This window comes from Panicum virgatum, chromosome 9K, assembly GCF_016808335.1.
Source record: "Panicum virgatum strain AP13 chromosome 9K, P.virgatum_v5, whole genome shotgun sequence".
Taxonomy (NCBI): domain Eukaryota; kingdom Viridiplantae; phylum Streptophyta; class Magnoliopsida; order Poales; family Poaceae; genus Panicum; species Panicum virgatum.
In genome coordinates, this window is record NC_053144.1 from 23959435 (window position 1) to 23979786 (window position 20352).

At 45.5% G+C, this 20352-nt stretch overlaps 1 pseudogene; it reads right to left on the bottom strand.

Annotated features, from left to right (window-relative positions):
* Positions 1–6812: 6812 nt before the first annotated feature.
* On the bottom strand, positions 6813–12480 carry LOC120647851 (annotated as a pseudogene).
* Between the last annotated feature and the right edge of the window lie 7872 nt (positions 12481–20352).

Here is a 20352-nt window from a genome sequence, read left to right on the forward strand (position 1 = left end):
TTGTTTTGAAGTATTTTGCATCCCCATTTAAAATAAATGAATTTTTTGAATAAATTGAGAAATCATTTTTAGGGGCGGCTGACCCCTCAGCCGCCTCTGAAAATGAGGGCATTTTTAAGGGCGGACGGGGGGAGCCGCTCCCAAAAATGATTGTTTGTAGGGGTCCAGAGGGGCGCCAGAGGGGGTCAGCCGCCTCTACAGATGCCATGTTTAGGGGCGGATCGTTTCTATAGTACCCTCACGCCATTTATAAGGACGGGTGATTTTTTGGTCCGCCCCTAAAAAAACAAGGCGTTGCTATAAATCGTTTTTGTAGTAGTGATACCTTTTCTCAGTCACCCATACTATATATGATAACAAGGCACCTATCAGTGAGCATACTAGTGTCCACTTACAGAAATGAGACGATCATATTGAGATGAGACACAAACCAGAAAATGTGACATGGGAATTGGAGACACGGGGAAAAAGACACATGTTAGCACTCGGCAGTCTCCGGCATCGGTAGCCAAGTTTTGTAGCAGGAAGTCGCGAGACCAGGATGCCGGGCATGTCATCCTGTTGCTGAAAACGAATGGGCAGACTGCTCGTCTTCAAGGTTTGTCGTCTCACAGCGAAGAGCAGGATGGGGAGAGGACCGGGTTGGCAGTTGGCAAGTCAATGGTAAAGATCTTCCTCTCATTACGTGAACCACGGAATCTGTGACGAACATAAAATCAATCAGTGATGATCCATGATGTAGTTGAGGTGTGTGGGCCTTTGGAGGCACATTGTAACCGTACGTATAAGCAGATATATATGTAAAATGTTACAGAATCAGTGAAAATAAAAATAGAATCGATTAGGAAGCACAGACCAAAGACGAACTTCAGGTCTCAACGGGAGCGTACTATAACATGCCAAAATGAAATGTGAACTGTAAGTCATTCAACGGTGTAAGAATTGTTGAATTCCTAGAAGGATGAACCAGAAGAATCCCTAAGATAAGCGAATCTTTCTGGCTTTACTACAGAAATTAATAAGTGAAAAAATAGGTCAGCGTTCACTTACACTTGCCAAGTTGTGCGAAGATTTTGATCACCTAATTTTAGTTAAATTTGAAAGTATTTGTTTCAAATGGTTGGTCATGAATCAAACATCTGCTTCACCCTTTGGAATCAATTGGGGCCCTAAGGAAGATGGTAGCGTTGAGACACATGTGTGAAGGCAGTGAACACCATTGGATACTTGGATTGGAATTAGTTGCGGATGGCAGCAGCTACAATAGCGACTGATAACATCAGAGGAACGTGGCCAGTTCTAGGGAGCACAAAACAAAGAAATGAAACAACATTTGAACGTTGAACTAGTACTAGAATCTTCAAGGCAAAGAATGGAATGAGTTCAACATAGATATAATGAAATTGGGACGAGTTAACTGTCTACCAACCAAGAGCCTGCAACCAATATAAACATGATGCTATGAAGATTCGTATATATACTGCTCATTTTCTCTAGATATGTTGTCTCCACAACAAGATGCCTTTTTACAATCACCCACACTATGAAGAACCTTCGTGATCAAACATGTATCCATAACCACATATACAAACGAGTCGACGATTATATTGATGATTGAAAAAACTACAAATTTGTGCCCTAGGAATTGGAGACATGGGGAAAGAGAAATATATCAGCAACAGGTGGTCCAGGAGATTTCCCGCATCGGCCGCCAACTTCTTCTAGAGGAACACGCAAAATAGGGATGTCGAGCATGTCATCCTAGTTGTGGAATGAAACATAAGGGAAGACTTCTCGTCCGGGTGTCCTGCATCGGCCGCATCCAAATCTCTAGCAAGAGTCCTATGGAGGACAGGGAGAGGAGTGGGATGGCGCGGTTGGTCAGTCAACGGTGAAATTGTCCCTGTCCGGAAGTTAAATGCGGGTGAATTGGGCGCATGGCAGCATGCAATCAGCCTAATCTCGAAGGAGCTTTGTAGTCGCCCAAAGTTCAGATGGTTGGTCAGCACCTGCATACCTTAAATTTAGTTGAAAAAATCACCAGCCTGACATGGAGTCAACAGTCCTCTCCTAATCTCAGATGAGCTTTCTAGACGCCCAAATCTACTCAATAGTCCTTATCAGCACCCATACTGGAGCGATAATCCAGTATAATTGATCAGTGATGATTCAAGCTCGGGCTGAGATGTGGTGGGCCTTTGACCCATTTGGTGCTGAGTCCAGTCATAACCAGAAGAACCTTTTAACCGTATGGGTATGTATGGATCTTCAGAAAATGATACAGAATAATTGAAAATGGACAAGTAGAACCGAATAAGAAGCACACCATACCAAACCTTGAGGGGTGGGCGGCAGCCATGCATGTAGAGTCAGTGCTGCAGACCGTGCTTGCGGCAGCGGTGAAGCACCTCCGTTCCAAATTGTAAGTTATTCTAATTTTTTTTGTAAAGTCAAAGTATCTCAAATTTGACCAAATTTATATAATAAAATACTACTACCTCCTTTCCCTTTATTTGACGCCGGCTAGCTCAAAATTGAGCTAATGAACGTCAAATAAATCAGAACAGAGGGATTAATATTTATGATATCAAATAAGTATTATTAAATTCTTCATTAAATATATTTTCATAGTATATATATATATATATATATATATATTCAGTGCCACAAATTTTTGTAATCCACTCTATAATTTTGGTCAAACATAAAATGGTTTGACACTCCAAAAAAGTTAGAATAACCTACAATTTGGAAATCGATGGTGGGAGAGTAAACATAGAAGGTTGTCAGTTTTCACCCATCATGCTTGGATTTTTTGGTTTGAGTTAGCTCCGATATCTTTGTTGTTATGGGTACCTAGTGGGGGTACTCGCTTGGCTTGTGTGTATAGTGGGGGCACTCGCTTGACAGGCATGATTTGATTGCCTAGCTACCAACCATAAGCCTATAACCAATATAAATACGACGTTTATACACTGCTTCACCTTCTCCCGAACATACTACGATATCACCGCTCCTATCAGTGAACATACCATATAGCTAGTATCCACATACACAAACGAGATGATGATATCAAAGAGAGAAAAGAAAAACTAGAAAATGGGTGATATGGGAATTGGAGACATTGGGAAAAAGACACAGCTTAGCACCAGGAGGTCTCCCGCATGGGTGGGCAACTTGTGCAGAAGGAACGGGCAAGGTGGGGACGCTGGGCGTGTCAGCCTGGTGCAGGAGAGGAACGGGAAGACTAGCTGCAAGTTTCATGTGCACGTACACCTTGGCAGAAGGTCCTCAGGGTACAATTACAAACACCATAGGCACAATTCACCCAAGTGCACAGCACGTACGCTGCACAGGGTGTTTCAGTTTTCACCAAAATGGCAGAGTGATATATATGTTGGGTACATAACAGTTTGAATGGAAGCATTTGTTCCCAACAGCATTAAGCTTTCTTTTGTTTTTCTACGCATTTGCACATTGTAGGATAGATAATTTTGACATGTTAGGTACCCGTTGTTTATTTCTTTCTACACAATTGGTCCTTAAAAAATAATAAAAGATTTCTGATGTGGAGGCTTTAACGCCAACTTCAGGATATTTGATGGCAAACTAACGTGGCAACAAACTTGCATGTTAAAGTTTATATGATGAAGTAGGCACAAATAAATAAGAATGGCACGATGCCTTTCCACGTACTGCACGACATCTCTGAAAAAGCCCAGCCATCTTGTATCTTGATATATAGTGCCTCTCCTTTTAGGAGAAAAAATATTAGCATCTAAGAAACAAATAAAAGAGATTATGAGAGGAAACTCGAGATAAAAAAAAACGTGAGATGTGGGAATTGAAGACATCGGGAAAGAGGCCGGCGTATGCTGGACAACATCCTGCAGTATATGTGCCTTCCTCACTCGGTGAACCATGGGCCAATCTGGCAACTTACCGTAGTCGTAACTGTGTGAAACATGCAGCCCACGCTGCTAAGTTTCTTCCTCTGGATCCTCAGGTGCTAGATTCTTTTGCAGTGCATACAAGTTTGGGAGCTTGGATCAACACCTCAACAAACTTTGATGTGGACAAAGTGACACGCTGAATAGAAATTGGTACTACATGGTCCATTGCATTGCATTCACTAATCCATCAATCTTAACCATGCTACAGTAGATGTGTTTTTTCTTTGCATCCGACACCTTCAAACATTACGGTTGTCTCCCTGTGCTACTACAAATAAATCACTACAATTACAGGAAATTCAATTGTCATCTCGGTAGGGAACAAACAAACAAAAATTTCCACGCATAGCGCCCATAGGCCAAAAAAAAATATTTCTCCAACAGGAAGATAGACATGATATGATAATGAACTGTGAATCGTAAGAACCAAATAATCGATCTATGAGGAGCTTCATTATCCGAATGTTCTAAACCCAATCACCAAGACAAAGCAGTTCCCTCAGTGGGAAAAGGCGAATTTACCTCAACTCATTACCAGCGAACAATGCGTGGTTCATACACAACAGAGAAATGGAACCACGAAGAGTAGAAGTTATATGTTCAGATGCATAACACTTTCAGAGGCATCATAAATTGTGACAAGACCTACACAGGACAGTCATGGAACGTTCACCCCATAACAAAAAGATGGGCACAATTGGCAAATATTTGATCAAAAAGACTTCGAGTGCAGAGGAACCTTCAATAACAGACATAATCTGTAGCCAATGAGATGACATGCACATTATACAAGGTATTTGATTACAGGTATTGTGGCATTGCCACCAACTTTGATCTCCCAACCCTACAAAATTTGGCAGAATTTTGTGGCAGCACTTGACTAGTAGAATCTTAAGGCAACACCCATGCATGTTCAAATTTATATCATGAAGCACAAATATATTGCCAGCGAACCATAAATGCGTACTGATATAAATATGAAGCGATGCACCTCCATTCCATATGTACAAAACATCTCTGAAACACGCCACACCATCTTGATAGTTGCTCTGCTGTTTAATTAAAATATTAGTATCCATAGAAACAAATGAGATGACGAGAGGAAAATTGAAAAAATAATTTGAGATGTGGGAATCAGAGATGTCAGGAAAAAGGCATATGCTTGAGGATGAAAAGGGGCCTGCCTCAAAGCATGGACACCACAACAACAGCATTACCGCATCCTGCAGCCCTGCAGGAGACCGCGAGCTCCTGCTCTCAGTCTCAGTGCTGTTCTGTTTCTGCAGGGCTTTGCAGGAACAAGCTAGCAGTAGGTGCGCAGGATGCTCGCTGTCAGGTTATCATGTTCAAGTTGGTGGCAATGCCTCAATACCTGTAATCAAAGTTGGATGGACCCATACTTTGGGTTGCACAAGAAACTTTGAAGCGGGCATAGTGACATATTGACTTATTGAGACAAAGGAAATAAATGTTTGTTATGTATTCAGGCCGTGTTTAGTTCCCCTTAAAGTTCCAAAAAAATTTCCAATGCTACAGTAATTTGAAACGTTTGACCATTAATTAGAAGTCTTAAGTGTGGATAACTGACAAAACCCATTCCATAACCCCCGGGTGTAATTTCGAGACAAATCTTTTAAGCCTAATTAGGTCATGATTGGGCAACGGCGTGCTACAGTAAATAATCTCTAATGATGGATTAATTAGGCTCGTTAGATTCATCTCGCGATTTAAAACCCATCCGTGTAAAAAGTTTTATAAATAGATTTCATTTAGTACTTCTAAATGCCAAGATTCCGTTTCCAAATTTTTTTGGAAAACAGAACTAAACAGGGCCTCAGAATCAAGATACAACATTGCATTGAATTCACTTGTTTATCAATCTTAGCCATTCTAGATGGTTTTTTTTCTCCGTTGCATCGAACAGCTTTAAGCATTACTTTTATCACCATGCATTATCACAGAAATCAGAACAAGTAGGAAATTGAATTGATCTCACAGAAGCAAATGGGCAAACAAAAAACTCCAAACATAGCATACATGATAGTGACGACCAGATGACAGAATAATTAACTGTCAATTGTAAAGAAATCAATGATCCATGAAGAGCTTCATTCTTGAACCCAAGCACCAAAAACAAGCAATTCCCTCAACATGAAGGAGCAATTTTACCCTGTCACGTTTACTGCAAGAGTGCAAGATATGCATGAATGCTGCCAGCAAGGAACACCCAATTATGTTCAACTACGTAGTTATTGAAAGACACTATAAATTGTGAAAAGAACCACAAACGATAATCTTGCAAGATTCAGATTTCAGTCAGCAATTGAGCATACCCAAAAGATGGGTATAAAATTAGTAAATATCAGGTAAAACTTTCAGGATGCAGAGTAGTATCTCAATCCCTCAACGAGCTAACAGGTAAACATCACTAGCAAACATATTCTGTAGTCAAGATGAGATGCGCATTTGACAACGAGCTGTGTTATGATTTCAGCACCGGTAGCCACAAACATATAAGAAATACTTGCCATATCAGCTCTGATCAGCATTTGTCAGAAACAGCTCCAAGGATTTACGGTGCTACCTGCACTACTGTCCCTGATGACAAAGAAACCACCAAGAACATGAAAGATGCAGGCTGTTGCCACAGGAATATGTTGTAATCTATACTAATACACTGAGATATGAATTGCAAGCAGCGATAAGATAACCAGCAGAGCTATATGTAGAGTGCCTGGAATGTACAAATTGGTGAGAGCACCACAACTAGCAGTTTCCTCAAAGTAATAAATTTAGCTCAGACACTGCATGCAAAGTATAGTTTCAAGCCAACTCACCACAAACAAAACAATTGAGACAAACATTACAAGCATTGCTTGTTGGGGATATCAGATTATGCATAAATGCATACCAACAAATGAGCAAAACTGGGAATGATCTGTCGGATCAAAAAAGATTAGGCACAGAAGACTACTCAATCAGCTGGTACGCATACTTCACTAACAAACAGGAAACATGGTTTTCCAAATCAACTCATAATGCGTACAGCAGCCCTCATTGTAAGCTTACATATAACAAAAACTCCGAATGAAGAAAAGTACCTTTCTCATCTGGCGGCAAGTGCAAGCATGGGTGAAATCATTCCTTGAATCCCCTGCAACGTGTGCTGTATCTGGATCTCTTCTCCAACCATTCTCTTCAGATTCCTGATGTGCATCCTCAGCTTATCATCAGATCGGATATCCTCCTCTCGCATCTCCACAACCTTGTTTGCTACACCCAACAAGAACCTTGCATACCTTGGCAATGTCGCATTCCGGCGGAGAAACTCAAGCAGCAGCCCAAGTTCCTCTGTATCCAAATTCCCAATGCATCTCACCAGCTTTCTCCTCGCAACCAGCTCCTCCATCACAGCCACACCGTTTCTTGGATTGTTCTTAACCAAAGCTGAAACCAGAGCCTCCTTGTGCCTGAACTTTCTCAGTAACTTATCATGCTCTGCAATTTTAACCTTCTTGGGCTTCTCAATCACAAAGTCACCCTCCTTAGCCTTCTCATTCTGTCCACGGAGGAAGTACCGGAAGTAATTTGGCTTCAACACTGGCTGCTCAGGCTCTGGCGATACCCAAACAATCTCACCACTGCCAGCCTTCTTCGCTTCTTCCTCCTCGTCAACGGCCTTCTTCTTCCTCTTGCCCATATAAATCTTCCCTTTGGCAGACCCAGCCACCAGCACAGTGCCACAGGGCGAACAAGCCACTGAGAGGAGCGGCTGCGGGTGCCGCAAGGAGTGAGTGATCTTAAGCTTCCCGAAATCAAAGTACTTGTGTCGTGGTATGGCAAACCACAGCCGGGTGGCAGAATGCACACATCTAATTCTAAGTGTAGGATATGCTTGGGGGCAATCAAGGAGTACTCGATCTAGAGGCAAAAGAACACGATGAACACAGCAGGTTTAGAGTGGTTCGGGCCGCCGGAGCGTAATACCCTACGTCCACTGTGTGTTGTATTGCTTGAGTCTGTGTCCAGCGTGCGTCTATGTGTGCTCGAGTGAGCTTGTGTTGTGTCTATGTGTTCTAGCGGGCGTGCTCTCCCTTTTATATGTCCAAGGGGAGCACGTACACTGAGCGGGGCCCCGATATGTGGACCCGGCGATGTATTATAAACTACACTTTGGCCTTCAATGCCTCCGATCCAGAGATTTTGTCGTCGGCTTCCGTGCGTAGCTTCTGACCAGGGATGGTCTTGAGCTGTCATGTCGGAGTAGAGTCTAGCCTCTGCAGCCGCGCGTCGAGGTCATGATGAAGCGCCGAACTACTGACTTAGTCCACTGTAGCAGCGTGCACTGTTGCTCCAGTCAGTAGCTGGTCATCATGACTCGGCGTCCATACGCGCGGCGCTGAGTCTTTAATGCTTGTGTTGATAACTGACGAGCCGCCTCGGTAACTGGCGATCCACAGTGGGGACTGACAAAAGCTGCCCCGTGCCCAGAGGTAGCAGAGCCCGCCTCAACCATTCGCACTTAATGCGGGTGGGTGAGAGAGCTTCCAGCGAAAGGCCCGCGCCCGCGTCTGCGTGACACGTGGCGGCTCTGGACCCCTCTCGGGCAGCTAGCTGAGCCGAGAGCTCACGGGGTCCGGATAGGCACGTGGAGGTCCTGGACCCATCTGTGGGAGTCCGGATGGCACGTGGAGGTCCCGGACCGACCTGCGGGGGTCCGGGCCCGCGGCCACAGGTGCTGAGCATTTCCACCTCTGGGACACGTGGTGACACCGGACCCGTCCCCGAGTGGGAAGCGGGTTCGGGACCGTTGGTCCGGTGAGATGGAGTCGGACCCCAGGGGTCCGGCTGCTCAGCTCCTTAGGGCGTAGTTACGGATAACTACGTGAGTCTTGGCACAGTAGGAGTGGGTACCCCAGCTGCAGGGTACCGACAGAGGCCCCCGGGCCCACCTCGAGAGAGGCAACGAACCCGCAGGTGGGTCCACTACTGTGAGCAACTTGGCTGCTTCTGGTGCCCAGCGGTGTGCGCCGCAAGGGTCTTGTCCTGCGTCATCCATCCTTTGGATCACCTACTGCATCATCACGTTTGGACCAGCACATGACTCAAGTTAGATGCTTAGTAGCGTGCACACGGATCCCAAATCCTGTTGGCTGTGATCCTTTGAGATAGACATCTGGCTTAGTGAACGGAGCTCAAGGGGCCGGCCTTTAGGTTAAGAGAAAGTCCGGACCTCTAGGTTCTCAGTCCTAGGTACTACGACACTCATTCACAGGAGGTGGTGCGTGCAGGCTTAGGGTATGGAACCAGGCTAAGCGGCTACACGGCTCCGGATCTCCCCGGAGAATGAGTGCGCTTCCCTGAACCTGCAGGTTCCCAGGGGTCCGAACCCCTCTCTTCCATGAGGGGTCTCGAGCTAAGTCACTAACTAGCCAACTCAATTCGGACCACAATCACCGTATAAGAGTAAGAAGCCACGTGGGGATTAGCGCAAACAGAATACGTAGATTGAAATTAAAATGTAACATCCTTAGAGGCGAACTGAGAATAAACTTTTCCTTTATAACTAGATGTACATGAGATGCGCGATGTAAGCCAGAACGCGGGTTTATGAGACCGGAGCTGTCCGGACCTCCGGGCCCCAGTCTTAGGTACTACGGTACTCGCCCTAGGGAGGAAGAGCATGCAGGCTTAGGGTACGGAACCAGGATAAACGGCTACATGGCTCCGGACCTCCCAGGAGGGTGAGTACGCTTCCCTGAACCTAGTTTGCAGAGGTCCGGACCCCTCCACGAGGGAGGCTCACCGGACTGGACCACACGGAAGTACTACCTAGTTACAAAGGAAAATATTTTATTCCCTGCTGGGCCTCTAAGGGTAGGACTTACAGAGATGTAGAGGCGGGGGTGCGACCGAAGTTGGCTTAACGTCGGAGAGAGCCACCAGAGTCGGCTTAGTGCGACCGGAGTGGGCTTTCCGCCGGAGCGGGCCACCAGAGTGGACTTGGGCGACCGTGGCGAGCGGTCTCCGCTGGAGCGGGCCACCGGAGTGGACTTGGGCGACCGTGGCGAGCGGTCTCCGCCGGAGCGGGCCACCGGAGTGGACTTGGGCGACCGTGGCGAGCGGTCTCCGCCGGAGCGGGCCACCGGAGTGGACTTGGGCGACCGTGGCGAGCGGTCTCCGCCGGAGCGGGCCACCGGAGTGGACTTGCGCGACCGTGGCGAGCGGTCTCCGCCAGAGCGGGCTTGGTGCGACTGGAGTCGGCTTTCCGCCGGAGCGGGCTTCCTCACATGAGTGAGGTATGCTGCGAGCTGGGATATGTTGAAGCCGTGCTTCCCCCAGACATGCTTGATGACGAGCTAGGAGAGCATGACCCGCTGTCGCCATCCTGCTGACGCGGGCTCTTGCCGCGCGAGTTCTGGCCCCCGGGCACTCGCCACCTGAAACATGGTGATGCCGAGCCGATGATCAAGCGAAAGCCAAGCTGCCCCTACCTGGCGCGCCAAATGTCGTGGTGTGGCAAACCACAGCCGGGTGGCGGAATGCACCCGCCTAATTCTAAGTGTAGGATGTGCTTGGGGGCAGTCAAGGAGTGCTCGATCTAGAGGCGTAAGAACACGATGAACACAGCAGGTTTAGAGTGGTTCGGGCCGCCGGAGCGTAATACCCTACGTCCACTGTGTGTTGTATTGCTTGAGTCTGGGTCCAGCGTGCGTCTATGTGTGCTCGAGTGAGCTTGTGTTGTGTCTATGTGTTCTAGCGGGCGTGCTCTCCCTTTTATATGTCCAAGGGGAGCACGTACACTGAGCAGGGCCCCAACATGTGGACCCGGCGATGTATTATAAACTACTCTTTGGCCTTCAATGCCTCCGATCCGGAGATCTTGTCGTCGGCTTCCGTGCGTAGCTTCTGACCAGGGATGGTCTTGAGCTGTCCTATCGGAGTAGAGTCTAGCCTCTACAGCCGCGCGTCGAGGTCATGATGAATCACCGAACTACTGACTTAGTCCACTGTAGCAGCGTGCACTGTTGCTCCAGTCAGTAGCTGGTCATCATGACTCGGCGCCCATGCGCGCGGCGCTGAGTCTTTAATGCTTGCCTTGGTAACTGACGAGCCGCCTCGGTAACTGGCGATCCACAGTGTGGACTGACAAAAGTTGCCCCGTGCCCAGAGGCAGCAGAGCCCGCCTCAACCACTCGCACTTAATGCGGGTGGGTGAGGGAGCTTCCAGCGAAAGGCCTGCGCCCGCGCCCGCGTCTGCATGACACGTGGCGGCTCCGGACCCCTCCCGAGCAGCTAGCTGAGCCGAGGGCTCACGGGGTCCGGATAGGCACGTGGAGGTCCTGGACCCATCTGCGGGAGTTCGGATGGCACGTGGAGGTCCCGGACTCACCTGCGGGGGTCCGGGCCCGCGGCCACAAGTGCTGAGCATTTCCACCTCTGGGACACGTGGTGACACCGGACCCGTCCCCGAGCGGGAAGCGAGTCCGGGACCGTTGGTCCGGTGAGATGGAGTCGGACCCCAGGGGTTCGGCTGCTCAGCTCCTTAGGGCGTAGTTACGGATAACTATGCGAGTCTTGGCACAGTAGGAGTGGGTACCCAGCTGCAGGGTACCGACAACTTGACATACCCATCAAAGCCCGCACTAAGGAGCCGCGTCTCCCCAGTGGTGGCCATCTTCCCAAGCGCCAGCGCCATCACTGTCTTGACATGGCTCTCCACAGAGTGCACGAGGCGGCCACCCCCAATGACGTCCCAAATCTTGACCACGCTCCTTCCGGCCGTGGCCAGCTGCCCGCCGGATGGCAGGAACAGCACGCTCTCCACCAGTTCCCCATGGGAGAAGGACAAAGACGGGCCAGCGTTCCCCGTGCGGGCATCCCACAACTTGACGCTGCGGTCGTAGGAGCCAGTGGCGAAGAGGTTGTGGTCGGCCGGGGATGCCGCGCCGCCACGGATGTAGTCCTTGTGGGCGAAGGGGATGGTGAAGACGGGCGTCTCCGAGGGCACGTCCCAGTAGGCGAGGAGCGCATCGTCCCCGGCGGTGAGGAGGTGGAGCTTGTCCCCGCCGGCGACCGGGTACCGGACGACGCGGGTCTCGATGGCGTGGGCGCGGAGTGTGCGGAGGGCGGCCCCCGTCGCGGGCTTGTCGGCGCGGAAGACGCGGACGATGCCCCTCTTGTCTCCGCAGGCGAGGAGCGCGCCGTCGTAGCGGAAGGACAGGGAGAAGGCGAGGTCGCCCGCGACGGAGATCCGGTGCAGCGACTGCAGCGGGTCACCGGAGAGGTGCAGCGAGGTGTACCATGCGGCGGCGAGGGTTGGGGAGGATGAGGTGGCGGCGGCGGGGGCGGGGGCGAAGGTGAGGTCGGTGACCGGGAAGTCGGCACCGGAGACGAGCTCGGAGGAGCAGAAGGCGCGCCAGTAGGAGCCGTCCAGGGAGGCACGCGCGGCGGCGCCACGGGACGGGAGGAGCGCCTAGTGCGGCGCCGCGGGGAAGAATGGCTTGGAGGTGTCGGCAGCCGCCATGGTTGCTACGGCGGCGGCGGCGGCGGGCGAATTGGGGGGAGGGGAACCCTACGGGTTAGGGGAGCGGAAGGGTTTATGGGATTGGTAATGGGCTGGTGAGAGGAAAACTGTTCGCAGACGCCTCCTCCTCGTTTGCTTTTTTCTATTTTTATATTTTTTAAAAACATTTTTTACAGAAATATATTTTTGGTTTCACAATTTACAGTTTTATACCCCTACCGGGCGGTAGGGACCTATATATAATTAAAATTTGAGTTCTATCGCATGGAGACCCCTACTGCCCGGTGGAGGGGCGGCAGTTAGGCCGACCGCCCGGCAGGGGGGCGGCAGGCTCCCCCCCAATATAAAAGCTAAGGTGCTCCCCACATCTGCATTTGCAGCAAACAACATCCATAGAGGGAGAAAGGAGAGACGTGGTGTGAGGGAGGGAGTTTCAACAGCGAAGTCCTGCCGGATTCCGCACTTGTGATCTGCAGGTAAGTTACGTATGAATCCATTAATATTGTAAAGCAATTTAATTTAATTAATACTATAGTATTAAAATTTCATTTCAGTATTAAAATTTCTGTTTATTACAGATTTGTTTCTAAATTAATTATAAATTAAAATAGAATTAAGTTTTTGATAGTGAAATACAGTATTAAACTTGTTTCTAAATATTGCAGCATAAGGCAATGGCTGCCTCCAATTATGGAGGATTTTCATGGACTGAAGAAAAATCTAGTATAATACTTGAGATCATGACACATCTTGTAATCAATAAGAAGTTGGATGTATTATCAGATGGTACGATAGAGATGGTGTTGTCCAAATTAGTTGAGTTTAAAGATTTCACATTATTTCGAGGTATTACAACGCAAGATGTAAAGGAACACCTGCTAGAACATCGGAAGATATACATGAGGGTATGTGAACTAGCGAATCATCCTAATGTTATTGGATTCTTACAAAATACTTGTAAGATATAGATGCGGTCAGATGTGTATGAGATGCACATTAAGGTAACTCTTATTCAGTTCTAATCCCGTCTGTCATTTGTAATCCATATTTACAAAATAGTAAAATTATTGTATAATTATATGCTAGGATTACCCCGAGGACATTAAGGTAACTCTTATTCAGTTCTAATCCCGTCTGTCATTTGTAATCCATATTTACGAAATTGTATAATTATTGTATAATTATATGCTAGGATTACCCCGAGGACACGGAGTTGATTAAGAAATCGATACCAAATTTCCGTAAATTGGTATGTATCTTCGGTGGACTTATGCCGCAAACTAGACGAAGGAGGTGGAGAAGATCTTCGGGTGATAGTTCTTGGCCTCCGCAAAAACAGATGACCGGAGGTTCGTCAAGTCATGATGCACCACCTCAAGCACCAACTTGTGTTAACTGGGATGACGATATGGATGACTTCATGCCTCCAACACATGATGTTTGTCCCACTGTACATGAACCTAGAACTAGAATAGAGAGAAAGGGAAAGTCGAGAGGTTCGTCAAGTCACGCTACACCACCTGCAGCACCACCATCTGTCAACTGGGATGACAACCTAGTTGATTTCATGACATGATCTATAACATATAATGTTCATCGGTTTTAGATTGTGATGCAAATTGTGACGGGACGGCAGACCTCCTGTACCTTTAATTGCAATACTTATATGTTTGCTATGTTTGATTGCAATGATTATATTTATTTGTGAATCTTGAACCTCGTGTGGCTCTATGATACAATACCACATAAGATACAATGAACGAAATATAAATAGAACATTAAACAAAATACCACATAACAAATTACATTGAAGGTTTCATTCGTTACAACCAAATTCGAGAGAAATACGCACTGCCAACTAATTAAACAAGACATCTAGACATAGTATATACATAATATGCTTAGTTTCGTACACACAAATACATTGCAAGCTGTTGCGTGCATAACTAGATGCGGCGAATTCTTGTAGGTGGGATTCCCGGAAGGTCCAGCCTCGGCAGCAGCAGTGGGTACTGAAAGCTGTGGGCACTTCTTGTAAGTGTGACTGTCTGCTCCACACAAGTTGCAACGTTTTTTCTTCTTTCCAACCTCGGACTCATCCATTCCGTTCTGGATACGACGCGTCTGCCGTCGGCCTATGCCCCTCTTCATAGCTGGATCTGGGATGAGCATTGGATGGGAATTTTGTTGAGTGAATGGTCCTAGAATAGTGTTGCCGTATATCTCATGACACCAAGTCTGTGCAGCGGCTTCCTTTGTGAAATAGTGAGAAACATATGACGCAGCATCTAACCCAGATACAGAACAAGCCACAATGACATGGGAGCATGGTAAGTGATGCACTTTTGGCTTCTGGCATCTGTAGAACACCCTCCCGTCAATGGTTTTCAAAACTTCTTGAACTACCCTTTGTCTGCGGACACCCTGTCCGGTCCTGTCCTTGCATGATACCTCAAACCTTTGCTCTTTTGTGCCCATCGATATAACTGAGTGAAATCGAGCCTTTTCCATTTTTTTCCATGTACTCATTGACCCTTCCGTAAAAGCGCACTCCTAGATCATGAAGTAAGGAAGCGGCTGATGCGTACCGCTCCCTAAAATACCTTACACATTCATACATGATGAACTTAACAATGCCAACAAGAGGAAATCCACGAACACGATGCATTACCATATTGTAACACTCAGTATGGTTGGTCGTCTCGATCCCGTAACGCCTCCCATCTATGTCATACAGAAGTGACCACTTCTCTTTAGATGCACCATCAATCCACTGCGTAAATGGTTTAGCAGCTCGAACTAATGAATCTGTAGAACGTCTCCTGCTGGATGGTGAGGTCTGGCTCTTAAGCAATTCGATGCTTATGTCATCAATTATACTCCACAAAGCATCGAACTTGCTCTGCTGATTCTGAGTGCACAATCGCTTGAACAAATTCATCAGATCCTTATTCTTGAACTGCTCATAAAAATTAGCAGCCATATGCCTCACACACCACCTACTGACAACATCTGGCCATATAGGAGGTGAAAATGGACTACCTTCTTGGAGCTGCCTTATAGCTGCAAGGAGATCTGCATGCCTATCACTGATAAGACAAACATTAGTCCTTCCAGCAACAACGTGATTCTTCAGACGTTCAAGAAACCAATACCAGCTTTCTGTGTTCTCATTCTCAACAAAGGCAAAGGCGATGGGAACTATCTGCTTGTTGCAATCAATTCCGGTCGCCGTCAATATTGTTCCCTTATATTTCCCTGTCAGGAAAGTGCCGTCAATACACAGAACAGGAAGGGAGTAAATGAAGGCCCTCACACATGCACCAATGCAGAAGAAAGCTCGCAGCAAAATGCTTGGCCCCCTGACAAGCTCGGTACACTGTATGTATCAAAAGTACTTCTAGGATTTCTATGCACAATTGCTTCAAGCATACGAGGTAGGTTGTCATATGAAGCCTCATAAGTGCCAAACCGCATCTCAAACACTTTTTGTTTAGCCCGCCAAGCCTTTGCATAGCTGATCACATACTGGAAATTCTGTTCAATGTCCCTAATTATCAATGCAGACTCATAATCCATTTTGTCAAGAATCACCCCATACATCTTCTTGGCCACGAAAGTAGATGTGATATTACGGTGATGTCCCACAACACCTGTCAATCTACAAGTATGTGGTGTAACAATTGAACATTCCCAGTGTGTTTTGAACTTCCCCTTGTAGGCATACACTCGCCATGTACAGTCTCTATCTGCACACCTCACCTCGTATTCTTTGCTGCTAGACTTCAACACTCTGAATTCCTTCCTTAGAGATATAGCCCAGACCTTCACAGCATCCTTCACATCTTCAATGGTACGATACTTTGCCCCTTGTATGACCTCATTCACTCTGTATTCAAACTCTGGACATCTAATATCTTGTACCACTGGATTCCCAAAACCCTCTTCATGCCATTCACCTAGCACTGGGAAGCGCTCATCGTCCTCATCGTCCGATGAGTCCCCACATTGTTCCATTATTTGTGCATCCTGGTCCTTTTTCTCCATGTCCTCCACAATTCTAGGTATCCGCTCGCCTTCATCTGCTAAACCATGTGGTTCTGGTTCTGGTTCTAGAGCTTGTACATTCTCTTCTTCTTTATCCTCTTCCAACTCTTCATTCCAATCATATGTTGCGTGTGTTGATCCTTCACCTAAATCACCGACCTTCTGGTGAATCTGAATTACCATTGCAAGAGGCCACCCTCTTTGAAGAGCTGCGTGCATATAATGTTTCCATTCTTCCGTACTACTTATAAGCGTCAACTCCCAGAAATCCCCATTTGTTTCCCAGGAAGTCACGGTATGAACCGTAAGCAAATGGATCTTTGGATTCACATTAAACTTCCCGTGAAGCCATTTGCGTATGGAACCAAAACTCCTCTCTAGGGGTTTATCTAGACTGCACTATCTTCGTTCCAATGCTGATAGATTTACTCCATAGGAATCACGAGTAATTCTATAGAAATCACCGTAATGAACTTGAAACGCCACCTTGCTCGACATATCTGGCCATTCAAAGACTTAATTTTAATTAAACTAGTTTCTAAAACCATGGTACGGCTTCAATTATAACCACTAATCCGAACCCTAAGCGGTTACAATTATAAAAAACACTAATCACAGAATTAAAAATACAAAAAATTTAGAATGACAAAGTTGAGAAATATTAGTTACCTGCTGTTCGGATCTAAAATCCGACACGGCTTCGCTATTGCAACTCCCTCCCTCACCCCACGTCTCTCTTTTTTCTCTCTATGGATGTTATTTGCTGCAAATGCAGGTGGGGGGACCTCAGCTTTTATATTGGGAGGAAGCCTGCCGCCCCCCTGCCGGGCGGTCGGTCTGCCTGCCGCCCCTCCACCGGGCGGTAGGGGCCTCCATGCGATAAAACTTAAATTTTAATTACATATAGGTCCCTACCGCCCGGCAGGGGGCCGGCCGCCCCCCTGCCGGGCGGTAAGGGTATAAAACTGTAAATTGTGAAACCAAAAATATATTTATGTAAAAAACATTTTTAACAAATATAAAAATAGAAAAAACATCGTTTCCTTCGGCCCGGCAAATATACGAAACTCCCTCGTCAGATTCGGCCTGGTGGGCTCCAGGAGTTGAACCAGAAAGGAAAAAGTTTGTTTTACCTCCCAGAACACTACGCTGAATCCACGATTCCTCCCTACACTCAAAAATCGGATGCACCACCTCCCTCAACTTTCAAAACTGTTCACTTTACCTCCCTACCCTCCATGGACACTGTCACACTGCGCTGAAGCGGTTTTATCTTTTTCAATTATAAATAAATTTTTGTAAATACTTATTAAACCACGAAAAAATCGCTAAGCTCCTAACAATACAAGAAACTTTCCAGACATGGATTGGGAGCAAAAAAAATCTACAATTTAAATTTAGCTCTAGCAAATAAAAAATATATCCAAAAAATTAAACCATCATATAATTTTTTAATTGCATCTTTACATAATAAAAAAATTATTACGAAAGATGTAATTATATATAGATTAATATATTTTAATATATATTTTAAATTTTGGATATATTTTCTATTTCGATAGAGCTAAATCTAAAAATTTAACAAAATTATAAGCATTTTTACTAGTTTAAATATTTTATTTAGATTTCTTGTGTCCCAATCCATCTCTATTATTTTCTTTGAATTTTAGAAGTTTAAGGATATTTTTCGTAGTTTAATAACCTCATTATGTATTTACGAGATTTATTTTTAATTGAAAAGGACAAAAATACCTTTGAAAACCACTTATAACCAGGGTAGCGAGGTAAATTGAACGGTTTTGAACGTTGAGGGAGGTAGTTCACCCGGTTTTCCGATTTAGGGAGGAATCATGGACATGGCTCTGTGTCCAGGTAGATAAAATAGACTTTTTCCAACTAGATATGTGACCAATGCAAATTAGCAAGGGCCACAACTGAATTTGCATCTGACTGAATTGCTTGTATCTTGCGTAGGCCCAATGCTCTCAATCAATCAATGCGCAAATGGGCAAGGCCCACAACAACGAACTCCTTGTAATAATTCTGAACGTTATATACCCATGCCATCTCGCTCGTCTCCTCCTGGCACCAGCGGGAAGAACTAACGTGAAATGCATGGATGGAACGCTACATGCAAATGTAGGAACAGAAGGCATCACGGAACATTAAGTTTAGCCAAGCAGATACCACTCTACTTTTTGTAGCTCAACCAGATCGACAAGGAATAGAATGTTGTGTACATGATTTGAGTAGTGTGTTGGCGTTGTGTGGCGCGGATTGATATCTCAATCCAACCGGCTGTTGTTGTTTCTGGTTGTTCGTCCAGTCTGAGTTTATTCTTATTTTTAACATAATTGGCAGCTCTCCTGCCTGATTCATTTCAAAAAAAGATTGACAAAGAAGATTCAACTTAGTCGATATAAGTATGGTAACAACTAATAAGAGTGTCCTTAATATATAAGGATAGAATTTCCAAATAAGTTTCCAAATATACAAAGAAAAACTTGCGGGAAAACCATCCGATCCATAGCACAGTTTTGCTGAAAAACCACAAGAACTGCGTTGCACCAAACGTGTTGGCAGCGGCGGCACAGATCTCTAATCTAGCCGCCACATGCTGCCAAGGCGATTTACAACCATAGGCGGCGGAGCACCAAAATTAATGTCCGGACTTCCAGCTAGAACCCGCATGAATATATATATATATATATATATATATATATATATATATATATATATATATATATATATATATATATGACCAATTCAACTTCATTTCTTAATTGGTGTTGTGGGGTCGACTCCCTCCATCCCAAATTACTATTTGTTTTGACTTCTCAACATTCCTAGCATTTGTTATGCACCTAGATATATGCTATGTCAACATTTATAAGAAGACGGTTGATGTGAGATGTTTATTACTACATGAAGACCAAAACAAGATTGAAGAAAATAAAGATGTAGAAAAAATTTGAATCTTAGTCTTTCAAGTTTTCTTTCTTTCCCGCCTTTTATGTTCTCCGTTTGGATGTTTGGAGTCTAAGTACTTGTGTAATTTCTGGTTATGTGGCACATTTATTCCTTTGTGGTCATAGACATTCACATGTGAATGTTCAAGATAGGATATTCTCCTTCATGTAAAAAATGTTAATAACACCTAGATATATTTGCTATGTCTAGATACGTTACAAAAGTTATGTACTAAAAAACATTATACGTAACAAAAGTTGTATACTAGAAAAGTCAAAACGAATAGTAATTTGAAAATTAAAGGGAATAGTATTAAGTGTGATCAGAGAGTCCGGTCCTAAGTTATGTTCTCGTTGTGTTCTTGCGGTTGTGATCAAAATCTATTTGTGTTTTTAGAGAATGTCAATATTGTATATTAAATACCAAATAAATTGCACTACTCATCACATTCATCTCTTGACCAACCGAGAGTATTGTACCCAGTGATGCCTCCAAGGTAGCAGCACTATATATACTAGGTATCCTGCACCGTACGTATTATAACACACTAGTTCCTTACTTCTTGTCATGAGTTTTCCAGAACACGCAGCAACGAGCAAAGGTATTAGTCTTCAGCTCAATTTGTTGGAGTGGAAGGCGTCAGGGAATAGCCTACCACGTGCACGACCCTGTACAAAGCTTGTTCCTGCATTGCTTTTGGTCATTTTCGATGCTTGCCTGCTCACCTCGAGAGATGAAGAGCATTGCAAATATCACATGGTGAAGTAGGCCAAAATAATGCTTACTGAAAGACTTTGGGGGAGCAGGAATAATTAATACTAGGACTATGAACGAAGCCCTTCTACTAAAATGGGT